Raw genomic sequence first — 12,551 nt, 5'->3', positions numbered from 1 at the left:
AGTAAGGCATACAGAATCTGTCCTTTTTGTGTCCAAGAAGAAAAAATAACAACACCCCATTCACTGTAATTTCCTTATCTGAATTCTTATCAGCTCATTACAGCTGAACATGGTAGAGAAATAGATAAGAAAACAGAGACAGAGCAGAGCCAGTGAAGATGCTCTAAGAGGAAATGAGCTCTTGACCTTCACACAGCTTGGGGAATTGTAGAGAAAAATTCAAGCAAGTGGAAGGAGTTGAATATTTTCTGCACTTTATACTTGGAAGTCTTACCAACCCTCCCCCAAGATTTTCCTGTGTTCAAGGGACGGAAAGGCCACATGTCCTCATCATCCTGTCATCTAGCCCAGGCAGCAGGAGCTTTGTGAGGTCCAGGACCTCAGCCAACAATGAAAAATGGAGATGGGCTCTGGGGGGAAAAAACAGACAGATGAACTTGCAGGACAGAAAGGCTAAATCCAGATGGAAGGAGGGTTTGATGCTAAAAGGAAACATTTCAGGTCAGCAGTGTCTCTCTTCAGCTGTTGGTAGGACAGGTTTCACAAGCTCTTTCTGGACAAAATTAGCCTGGATGCCACAACTGAGTCCTTGCTCCGTGTCACACCACAGAATTCCTGTGACATTCCCAAAAAGGCTTCTGAGAAAAGGCAGAATCTTGGCAAGTCTGACTCTCCAGCTAGGGATGATGAATCAAAGTGAGATGAACACATAATAAGTGACTGCATGAGTCAATATAGAGTTGAAGACTTAAAAGCTGCGTGATGCTGCTTGAGGCTTGACTTGTGGAAACAGGGAGGAATTAGTTGCCATTCCATTTTTTATCTGACTTTTCAGAGCTTTCTTAGCATTCTCTACTTGCAGCTGTATCAACCCACCAGATTTGTTACCTTTGTGCTCATTAATGGTGGATGCATGGAGGGGCTTTTCCTGCATTTTTAAATGTTCGCTGTTTTATATACAGTAAGTTTGGAAATCATTTTGGTTAATATGGTCACTTCCGTGGAAACTGAATTACACTATCTCAAAGCAGAAGCTTGGATTCTGGGTTTGCATTTTCATCTCCCAGCTGAAGCAGTTTAGCAGAATCAGTAGGAAATAATTAATGATTCTGAACCTATATTTTTGGTGGTAAAAGTATTGCTGTCAGAGTTTTGTCCAGCTCTGGTATTCTCAGTATTGAAAGTTACATCAAGTGAGATCATGAAAGAGAAAAGTGAGAACTTGAAGTCTTTTTTTACTTTAATTATTCATCTGTCAGTGTTGGACAGAGCCCAGAATTCCAATGCTTTTACCAATTTGATGGTATATTAAGAAGAAAGGGTAACTGCCTGGCATCTGATGTGTGAGTGGGCACGGTCAGATAATAAATGCTCCCAGAGCATATTTATTTAATCAAGGAATGCAAGTCTCAAGGGGGCAGATTAAAAGATATCTCTGAGAACAATGAAATGACCTTGTACTGATATGCATGAAATTAGTCTTACAATGCAAAGAATCAAAACTGCAGTTTTAATTAAAATCAGAAAACTCATTGGGAGAGCTTAATTTCCCAAGCATGACTACTTTAACTTTGGCTTGTTTTCTATTAAAACAGCCAATCAATGAAGCCACAATCTGTACCTTCATCTTGTTAAAGATCTCTTCTAGTTTGCTAAAAACACCTCTGTGAAGTCATTACCTTATGACTATTTACCTAAAGCATGCCTTGTCCTAGTGCCACAGTGATAAGCTACAAAGGATCCAGGTTATCTCAAAAATGCACTAAATCCAAGCACCAGTGACTCTTCTTGTAAGACAAAAACATTCTGACCTCCTTTTCCATCCAATTTTCCACAAATTCCAGTCTCCATGCCATCATTTTCACCACTGGTCAGTTCCAGCAGCTCTGAACAGAAGCCCTCTGCTGTGCTTGTCATTCTGATGACAGAACACCCTCCTGTGTGCCTGAGAAAGGGGAGAGGGGATCACTCAACATTTCCAACATCTTGTTTTCCCAATGTGAAACTCGAAGTTAAATGGCAGGTTAATATTAAAAAAATACCAAAACAAAACACAAGCAATATCCAGAGAGTAGTAAGCTGTTCAAATATGAAACTAAAATTAGTTTTAAAACTAAAAATTAGCAAAACTAAAATTAGTAGCTAATTTTTCAGTCTGCACTGGCCAACCCTTGTACCTGAGGTCTGATCTTTTAGACACTGACCTTCATGGCTATTTTTGCCTCAGTTTTGTGAACTTTTCAGAAGCCACGTGGCCCCCAAATCTGAGGTTCTTCTATGACATTTTGAACTATGTAGTTGGAATTGGTGGTCCTGAACCTCCTTTTGAAATCATAGAATCAGAGAATAGTGAGGACTGGAAAGGACCTTGCAAATCATCTTGTTCCAATCCTCTCCTGCCACGGGCAGTGACACCTTCCTCTAGCCCAGGTGGCTCAGGGTCCATGAGCATCCTCCACATGAAATGTTTCCTCCTGCATCATCCTCTCTAGGAAGCAGATCTTGTTCATGCCAACAAAAAGGGAACCTTACACCACTTGGGGTGAGCAATTACGAATCCCCAGGCCAACATTCATAACTTTTGGCCACCATCTCTTCCTTTTCAGCAGCTTTCAGAGAATCCACCTCCCTGAGTTTTGTACTTTTGCCATTGAGCTCCAGGGTTTGAATCACCAAGGCCCCATGACATGAGTCCTGATGAAGAGTGACAATTAAGACTGACTTGTTCTTCGTGCTGGCACATCTTGAAATTACCTGGATTGCTGCTTTATTCAGCCTTATTTTAGACAACCCAAATGATGAGTCATCCATGAGTCCCTTTGAGAAAATATTGCATAACCACTCTCAGAAGTTTCTCAAGAAACTAATTCTCTCCCTGCCCTTCAAATGTTTATGATCTCAAATCTACTTTCATCTTATAATACAGAATTGCTTAAAATATAAAGATATAAGGGACTTCCTGGCTTGCCAGAAACAGTCCTTTTCTATTTCAGGCAACAATATCATATAAGCTGTTCTCTGTCATTTGAAAATAGAGTGATCTGTCTCTCTTGTTTCTACTAAAAAGCAGTTCCAAAAACTCACTCCTCTTAGGGCTAGACAAATTCTTCTAATCTCCATCCTAAGTTTATTCATGGCCAGTTTACAGCTATTTGTTCTTGTGCCAGCAGTGTACTTCAGCTTAAAGAACTTTTCCCCCTCCTCGTGTTTTCTTTGCTGATGTATTCATGGCTTTGTTAAAGTCATTCCCTATTTTCATTTTGCTGTGGGTTTTAAACTTGGTGCAGTTCATTCTAATTTTGTTATTAACAGTTTTCTGAATTTAGCTGCAGTGTCACAGATGTGCTTCTACCATGGTTAAATTCAAGAGGTTTCATGGCATAATGCCCCTGTATACGCAGATCAAATTGACCACCCCCATTTCCATCTCAATATATCACTGTCATTTCACTTCCCTGCTGCTGTGCACTTAACCTCTGCTTTTTATGCACCTACTTACATTCCTGCCTCCCCTTGAGAATAGGAATATGGGGAAGAGGAAAGGGAGAGTGATTCCCAGATGTATCAGCTTACAAAGGAGGTAATTTTTTACAACTAATTTCCAGATTCCATTTCCTAGTTGCTCAATTTTTTTTCTCCTGACTGGTGTTTGCATCCTGTTCCAGTGCTGGATTGTTTGCACATTTTTTTTAGTTGTGCTTTTAAGTGCTCTTTTAGATAATGGAAATTCATTAGATTTTTTTTAGCCCAGCTCAGCTCACAGTCATCCCCAGCAGTTAGAGCTGTGCCTTCAGTCCATGGTGTGCCTCAGACGTTTGCCCAGTCTTGCCTAGCAGAGTCTTCAAAAAACTTCCAGTGTGCATCAAAGGAAATTAATTCTATGGCTCATGCACCCAGGAGTTAATTGAAAATCCTCCCTGCTTTTTCCAGGTGCTGAGCATTAAGACAAGACACAGCTAAAACTGTCCAACAACCCCAGAAGTCAAAAAGGGTTGTGAAGTCTGGTCAGACAGCAGCTGCCTCTGCTACTGAGAGACTTTGTTCATCCAATGGCTTGGTCATAAAAACTGAAGGCAGATAAAGGGAAAGGAGAAATGAAATAAAGTAAGAATTATAAAGAGTCATAATGAGTCAAGCCAAAGGATTGTTCAGCATCCTGTGTCTGAGACAATCCAGTTTCAGCTGTTTAGAGAATGTGCACAGGGGAAAATCAGGTGCCAAATGATCCCTTTCACAAGGACTGAAAATCCTCTGCTCTCCTTCCTCAACATATCCTTGCAGATTTCCTGCAATCTTTGCTGAAAGATTTCCTGAGTCAGATATTGAAACCACATCCTTCTGTTTAACAGCCTTTGATGGAGGCAAATCCATAAATTTGTCTAATCTCATTTTTAATTCATTTATGCTTTCAGCTTCCATGGCATCCTGTAGCAATGAGTTCCACAATTTAATTATAGACTGCTTGCAGAAATACTTCCTTCTGTTTGTTCAGGACCTGCTGATGATTTCATGGTGTGCTTGTACAGTAAGAAATAATGGCTACAGTTCCTCACTTACCTCTTCCATGCCATGTGTGGAGCATAATTTATATATTTTGTACACCTCTGTGATTTAGTCCTCTGCTTTCCAAGGGGCGCACTTCTATTTAGCCTCTCCTTGTATGGAAAATATTCCATGCTGATGATCATTTTCAGTACTCTTCCCTGAGATTTTTCTAGCTATATTTAAAAAAAAAAATTGTCAGTGAGGAAGTGGGAAGAGGTCACACTGCTTGCACAATGTAAGGTGTGGGTACACTGGGGATTTGCTGCTGCAGTGTGCTGGATTTTTGTCTCACCCTTCAGTTGTAATTAAATTTTTGTCTGTTTCTTTGTTGTGTTTTTTTTTTTTTTCATTGCTCCCAAATATTTTCCTGATATTTTGATTTAATTATCCACAATGACTCAGATAATTTTTCTTGAGATGTGGTAGCTAATTTGGAGCTCATTGGTGCATATCTCCTCATGCCTGTTCCTCTTCCAGCTATCAACGTGGAGTTTGATATCTACACTTTCATGATCCAGTTACTCACATTTTATGAGGTCCCTTTTGCAACTCTTTGCAGACAGCTTTAGCTCTTACTAATCTAATTCCACATAATTTGTAGTCCTTGTCACATCACTGATTTTCAATTCTTTAACTTCTTTTCTGCCTCTGTCAAGGTCAGGACTGATGTGCTTGAGATGGTATTTCATGTTCAGACTCAAATGTTTATTATTTCTTGTCTATATCACAGTCTTACAAGCTGTGAGTTCTACAGCCTTCTACTAACAAAATGGCTAACCATCTTTCTCTACAAGGTCTTTTAAGGCTAAACTATCCAATTAAGAAATGACACCTAAAATATTTTCACTTTTATAATCCCTCGTGTCCCTCAATGCAGAACTTCTGTCCAATTACAAAACACAACCCAAAGCCATGAAGAAAGTGAAGAAGGACCAGCCTCCACCCTGAAACCTCCATCTTAGCTTTATATATATTACTATATTTTAAAACCTTAAACTCTAAATTTTCCACCACGTGATATTACACACTTCTATTCAAACTCCACATTCATAATCCCAGTTCTATCATTCAGTTGTGGAAGCCTTCTCCATGGCCTCAGGTCAAATGTAGTGTTCTCTTGATGGTCTGTGCCTTTCAGCACAGAAAGTCTGAAATTCTCAGTATCCAGGGCTCCATCAACTGTTCTCTGTTTTCCACATTATTTATGGGTATGATGAGCAGGACAAAGCCAGCACTTGTCCCCCTGATTGTTACTGGGAGGATCCATCCTTTGAATATTCTGACCTCTCTGCCTCCCCTTCCCAGCCATCATTTCCCACTCTTTTGCTCCCAGCTCACTGAGCCTCCCCCCACTTCCCTCCCTCATGCCCAGCTTGCTGATTCTTCTCACAGCTCTGAATCCTTGCTCCAGCTCTGCTGGGACAGAGATCCTTTCAGCCACTCGTGTGCACTGGTTTTGGAGGCCCTGCTCTTCAGGAAGCCTGGAGGCCACCTGGATTTGTTACAGCTGTCTTAACAGGAGCTTCATCCATCTCCTCCAATCCTGGTGGAACACCAGGGAAAAAAACCAAAAAAACACAAAAACAAAAAACAAAAACAAAACAACAACCAAACAGGAGCAATAGAATCTGACCCACATAATCATCTTTTGAATCCAACTGCAACCCAAAACTCTAGAGTTTAAAATGGTGTGTAAACTAATGCTAAAAAAGTTGTTGCTTTCTGCCTGGCTTCTACCCAGCTTGGACCTCTGGTATCTCCTGTGGTGACTGAGAGTCTAGAGGCATTAGAATCCCACAGAAAGACCAAATCCTTTTCCAAGATTATTGTCAACACCAAACCTCACTGCAGTGAGAGAGTAGGGAGTGTTGTGACCATTGAACCAGAATTTAGAAGCATGTTGCACAGTCTGCTGCTTCCCATCCACACATCACCCATTTCTGATTTGTCTCTCACACTATAATCTCACAAACAGCCCTCAGGGACACATATACTGCAGGCAGACTAATTTGGCCCTAACTTTGAGTGGAAGAGATGAGGACAGTGTGGGCTGAGTTTGATGTGTCTGGGTGGGGAAATCAGCATGGCCATTCCTTCCCCTGCAGCAGGAGCAGCTCCAGTGCCCTCTGTCACTGATTTGATGGAGTCAGCACCACGCTGTGTTTTCACTAACTTCTGTAAACACATCTGAGATGTCATTGTTTTATTGGAAAGCTGAAGACTTCACCTGATCACGGCTGGTTTCATTATTGGGTCTCACACCAGACCCCCTCGAAATCCCCTTGAATTAAGTTTTGAGATGTTTCAAATACATATTCCATCAAATACAAGGGAAATTTTGGATTCCCTCTTTCCATTACATTTTATAATTCTATTGAAAAAGCAATCAAATTTCCCTGGCAAGAGAGAATCAGTCTAACTTGATCCTCGTTCAATATGCAGAGTTTCATTATCATCGCCAAATTTAACATCTTTCTCATTCTTTCTCCTCTATTTTTTTTTCAGCATGTCCCTAGAAATGTGAGCCAGTTTTGGAAGGGAAAAGCAGACTCCTGAGCCTGTCTTTATTACCTCTGTGGCAGCACAGTCCTAGATCTGTCACACTGCTAGAAGCTGCTGAGGTGTTGGGTGGATTTTTTAAAGTATCCTTTGTGGTTGACCTGTACCAACACCAAGCAGCAAATTAACTCACCTCAGTCCTCTACTTGTGTAGCCTTGAAGCTCAGAGCTTGTCTCCCAGACATGCTAAGACAGTCAAAAATGCTTTATTCACTACCTGCCACCACCATTGCAGCACAGTACATGCACTTCCTCTGTGGATTTATTCATGGATGTCATGAATCAGAGAATATTTTAGCATCCGTTATTTTTAAATTCCTCAATGTTTCTGAAATCAGACTTAATGCAAATTTAGTCAAGTTTGGCCCTGGCCTAGCATGTCAGCCTCTTTCCTCAAAAAAATTGATTAAAAATTGTAGCCTGGGAGTTTGGAAGAAATTACTCACCAGTACCACTTTGAATTTTTAAAATTGCATGTTTCATGGTAGTAAATCCACTGTGCTGGGCTGCAAACAACAGAGTGTTATGACTCTATTTCTTTCAGCACAACTATTTGTCATACTTACCTTTTCCCCCCAAGCCTACAGGACTTTTGTCAGGAGATTATCTTATCCTCACAGACAATTAAACCTAAACAGCAAGTTGGTTTTTTCTATTTTTATCTAGATTTCACATTTGCTTCTATCCTTGTTTTCCATTAAATAGTTTCTGGTTTCTTCCTTCAACATATAAACTGTAAGAAAAGCAAATAGATTTTGGAAATTCTTTTTGTCTTTTCTCCTCTTACTGTGGTTCTCTTCAGAGTCCTCCTGTTCACTTCTCCCTCAGTTTGTTGTCTCACAACCACGACTGCTCTCCATCACTCTGGTAAAATGCTCTTACCCACAATTTGCAATCTTTTCTGTTCCCTCTGCCTTCTCTGTCTTGGAGGAATTTATGTGGTGTTTAATTCCCCAGAGCTGTAATGAGAGAAGGCCCTCATCATCTATTTAAGTTTATATACAATTTATAAATATATAAGTAAGGACTATAGAAGTGAATATCCATCAATCCAAAGCATTTCTCTTCAAACACTGGAAAAATAGGAACATAATCCTTACACTGGAGAAACAAACTTCAGCCTAAGCCTTATCTAGAAAGCTAATTAGATTCTGAAGTAGAGAACTGGTTCATTAAAAAAAGCTGCTAATTAGCATGTCTTTCCATCTTTTACTCATCTGTTGGAATTAATTTGGTCTGTGGGAAGCACAACCAAGAAAAAAGTCTCATCAGCTGAATTCATTAAGTCTGCTGAACCCCCTAACCCCAGAAGGCATTTTCTCTGCTCACACGTGAGTGTTGGTGTTGGTAGCAAACCAGCCTTTGTTACTATTGCTCCACTGGGTTTTATAAAGGGTTCAGTTTAGTGAAATAAACAATTTGAAGCACAGCTGGCCCAAGATGTGCTCAAGAATATGATGCTGTACAACAACCAACATTCTGGGGAGCCACATTTCCCTTCCTCTGCAGGAAGCCAACCACCTGATGGTGTCAGTGTTTGTATTTCTGCCAACAGATAAATTTTCCTCTTTGTTGTACTGGGTGGAAATTCCCTCCTGAGAACACACCCAGGACTTGCCCCACTGTGGGAATGAACAGTGACTGCCTTTAGGCCATGTGGATTGTATTTGCAGGGAATGCCCCAACAAAGGCAGGAATGATGAATCTGCCTCCATGCTCTCAGAAGGCTAATTTATTACTTTATTATGCTATATTATATCAAAGAATACTAAACTATACTATACTAAAGAATACAGAAAGGATACTTACTAAAATGTTAAAAAGATAATAATGAAAACTCATGACTTTTCCAGAGTCCTGACACAGCCTGGCCCTGATTGGCCAGAGTCAAAACAACTCACAGCAGAACCCAATGAAACAATCACCTGTGGGTAAACAATCTCCAAACACATTCCACATATGAGCACGACACAGGAGAAGCAAGTGAGATAAGAATTGTTTTCCTTTTTCTCTGAGGATTCTCATCTTCCCAGGAGAAAAATCCTGGGTAAAGGGATTCTTTCAGAGAATGTGAATGCCACACATTGGACTTCATGTGTGGGTTTTTGCTTTTTCTTCAAGATTTTTTTGCTTTGTTTTGTTTTTGTTTTTTGTGGGGGTGGGGGGGTGGTGGTGTTTGGTTTCTGCTCTTTCTCCAGTTGCATCTAAAAGGGCACAAAAGGTCCAGGTCTTGATAGTACAAGGGGAAATGGTCTTGAGCTGCACCCAGACAGGTTCAGGTTGGATATTAGGAAACAAAAAATTTCTTCACTTTTAGAATGGTTAAGCATTGGAACAGGCTGTCCTGGAAATAGTGGAGCCCCCATTGCTGGAAGTGTTCACAAAGTGGGTGTACGTGGTCATGCTATGGTTTAGTGGGAGTTAAATCTTAATGATCTTGAAGGTCTCTTCCAATGATTTTTAAATTATTTTATTCTATCACTCAAAATTCTATCACACAAAAAGATATTCTATCTTTTTTATTTATTATAGTCTATCATTCTTTTCTATTCTATTTTCTTATAAATAATGAGAGCAGTGGTAAGATGAAGGTCTGGAGAAGGTGTAGACATGAACTTTTCAACATCAGATGTCACACAAACAACAGAAGCATCAGAGGAAACATTTTCTTCACTCCAAAAATGAAACATTGCAGTGTCCTGAGCCCTAGTATCTACTTCCTATATTATGCCCAGAAAGACTGGTGTATTATATTGCTAAAATAATTCCCAGAAGCGTGAATGCAGCCTTTCAGCCACACTTTTGAAATCATAATCCCCCTCCCAGAGCAACTGAAGAGAGTTGTAGGACTCTTGATACTCAGGGCTGCACTGGCTGACACCTCTCCTGATGGAATCATTCCACATTTCAGACGGATTCAGTCACTTGGGCTTCTCAAAATTCTTCTTTGCCTTGGAAAATCAGCACATCAATCTGTCAGAGCACAGTCACTTCATAACAGAAACTCATACATAATCCTTTTGTCCTGGAACATTTTTACCTATGGCTATACAAGAGGGATCAAAGACACATTTTTGCTGCTCCTTTTCAAAAGAAATACATCAATTGTGGTCCTCAGAACCGGCTGGACTTCCTCACTTTCTTTTTTTTCCCGTTTTTTCAAATTAACTATAACACAAAGAAAGAACCTTAATTTCTTCTTTCCAAAATAGAGTTGTTTTATAGTAATACAAGCTGATAATCTCGGTCTTCCTTTGCCTAAAGTACAACATTGTTTAGCAGCTTTATGGATGTTTCATTAACTTATTCATTCACAATATTAACTTTATTAATTATTAATTCTATATTTCTAGCAATTGAGTTCTTTAGACTGTGTGCTAACTTTTTTACAGTGGGGACCTGGTGACAACTAAATATGATTTCCTGTTAGATTATTTCAAAAACAGAGTTATGTTTTGGATGTTTTCAATATTTATATTTTGAAGGATTTTGATATCTTACACTGTTCAAAACTCTCAACTGGGGGGGGGTGGGGGGGGGGAGGTTCTCCTCTATCACAATTAAAAGTCAAAAAGCAAATTAATTCCATTTCCTGCTATCAATCTTCAGCTCATGGCTTTGAACAAGAAAGGTATTCCTTGGGCAACATACAGGAAAACAAATTTGCACAATTAATTCAGAGAGCTGACACAGATGAGATTTTGAAACTTCCAGGTTCTTGCTATCCTACAGAAAATTTACAGGTTAATGTAATATCAAGGGGTCATTAAGAATAACACTATTTTCTCTTGCATTCACTACCTTTCTCTGCTCATTGGGATTAAAATTTTCCATTCGTCTTTGGTTTTGGAAATTCCACTACCAGAGGCTTTAAGAAGCAGATTACAGAAACAGGACTGGGGTATGGTTTGGAGAAAGTCCATTCTGCTTGGAGTGAAGGGGTGCCTTTCCCAGGTGGCTTGCTAGCCTTGTCTCTCTGATGCAGGCCAAAAATATTCATGAAAAAAATAAATACAAGATATTCTTTTAATAAATAAAATACAAATATTCTTTTAAAGACTTCCTTAAGCTGGTTATGTAGGAGTCCATTACATGCTTAAAACAATTATTTAAAGCATTCTTGTTCTGCAAATCACATCAGCAGTTCTTTTCATTAAGAGATACAAATAGCTCAAGGAAGATTTGCTGATATCAGATCTAGGGTGGTTTTTTTCATAATTTCTGTCAGAATGAGATTATAGGGCTTGGGCAAGTTTTGGTTTTTGGTTTTTGGTTTTTTTTTTTCCATACAGACAGAACCATTAAAGTATTATTTTACCCTGGAAAGCTGAGGGCACTTGTTCCAGTACTGCAGGTTTGCAATTTCCATTGTGCCTCAGAGAGGCAGAGATGTGCTGCTCACTGTGGAAGAATGCAGGAAAATAATTCCTCAGGTGAGAATTCCTCACTGCATTTCTTTGCTGCTCTCAAGAGCCATTCTTTTGCCATGAATGGTAGACAAAATATTCAGTGCTAATTTTTTTGAGGTTCACATTTCCTAGAGTCCTCTGCAAGCTGCTGTTGCAGCATTTACTCAAGAGCTCTCCTGACTCCTTTTCTTTGCTCTTCCCTGCCACCCTGGAGCAGGGGTTCTTGATCCTGGTGTCTCCAGGCTCTGGGACAGGATTGTCCATAAGGATTGTCCATAAGGATGCCCCATAAGACTGAAATGATTCTTCCACACCTGCTCTGGCAGTTGGGTTTCGTGTCCTGTGTGTGAATAAAGCCAAAACCAGGGAAGAATATGACCAGAATCCAGCCTTGAGTGGGGACAAACTGGCATCATTTCATGGGATCCAGTGGAGCTGCAGGAGTGCACAGAGACTGCAAATGCGGGCCAAAATTAAAGACTTCTGTGGATTTAATTTTGGAAGTGTCCAAGGCTGGGTGGGATGGGACTCAGAGCAATTTGGTTTAGTAGAAGGTGTCCCTGCCAAGGCAGGGGTTGGAATGGAATGGTCTTCAAGGACCCTTCCAACCCAAACTATTCCATGATTCTGTGATTCACAAGCCTGTAATGACTCCATGTCCAATGGAAGATTTACTTTTGTACCAGTGAAGATTGCTCAGGCCTTGGATGAAAAGAAAGACAAAAAGGATAGAGACAAAGACAGTGATGTGTTTAAAACAAGGCACCCCCGAGGGGAGAAAATGATGAATCTGACTCCATGTTCTCAGAAGGCTGATTTATTACTTTATTATACTATATTATATTGAAGAATATTATACGATACTGTTCTAAAGAATACAGAAATTGTACTTAATGCTAAAAAGATTATAATGAAAACTCATGACTCTTTCCAGAGTTCTGACACAGCTTGACCAAAGAGTCAAAACAACTCACAGCAGAATCCAATGAAACAATCACCTGTGGGTAAACAATCTCCAAACACATTCCACATGAGCAA

The 12,551-nt window shown here is 39.9% G+C and overlaps 1 long non-coding RNA gene across 2 annotated transcripts; it reads right to left on the bottom strand.

The window, feature by feature from the left end:
* Nucleotides 1–1,872: 1,872 nt before the first annotated feature.
* Nucleotides 1,873–8,266, bottom strand: LOC135302032 (uncharacterized). Of its 2 annotated transcripts, XR_010363719.1 has the most exons (5): nucleotides 8,205–8,266; nucleotides 7,987–8,063; nucleotides 7,671–7,837; nucleotides 4,558–4,718; nucleotides 1,873–1,945 (listed from the first exon to the last, which is right to left on the bottom strand). It is a non-coding gene; the product is annotated as an uncharacterized LOC135302032 (long non-coding RNA). The 2 variants fall into 2 exon arrangements; XR_010363720.1 differs by lacking the exon at nucleotides 1,873–1,945 and having other exon boundaries at nucleotides 3,432–4,718.
* Between the last annotated feature and the right edge of the window lie 4,285 nt (nucleotides 8,267–12,551).

Source organism: Passer domesticus, chromosome 6 (assembly GCF_036417665.1).
Source record: "Passer domesticus isolate bPasDom1 chromosome 6, bPasDom1.hap1, whole genome shotgun sequence".
Taxonomy (NCBI): Eukaryota; Metazoa; Chordata; class Aves; order Passeriformes; family Passeridae; genus Passer; species Passer domesticus.
The sequence above is the reverse complement of the archived record's forward strand: the minus strand, read 5'-3'. Positions and strand labels throughout refer to the sequence as shown.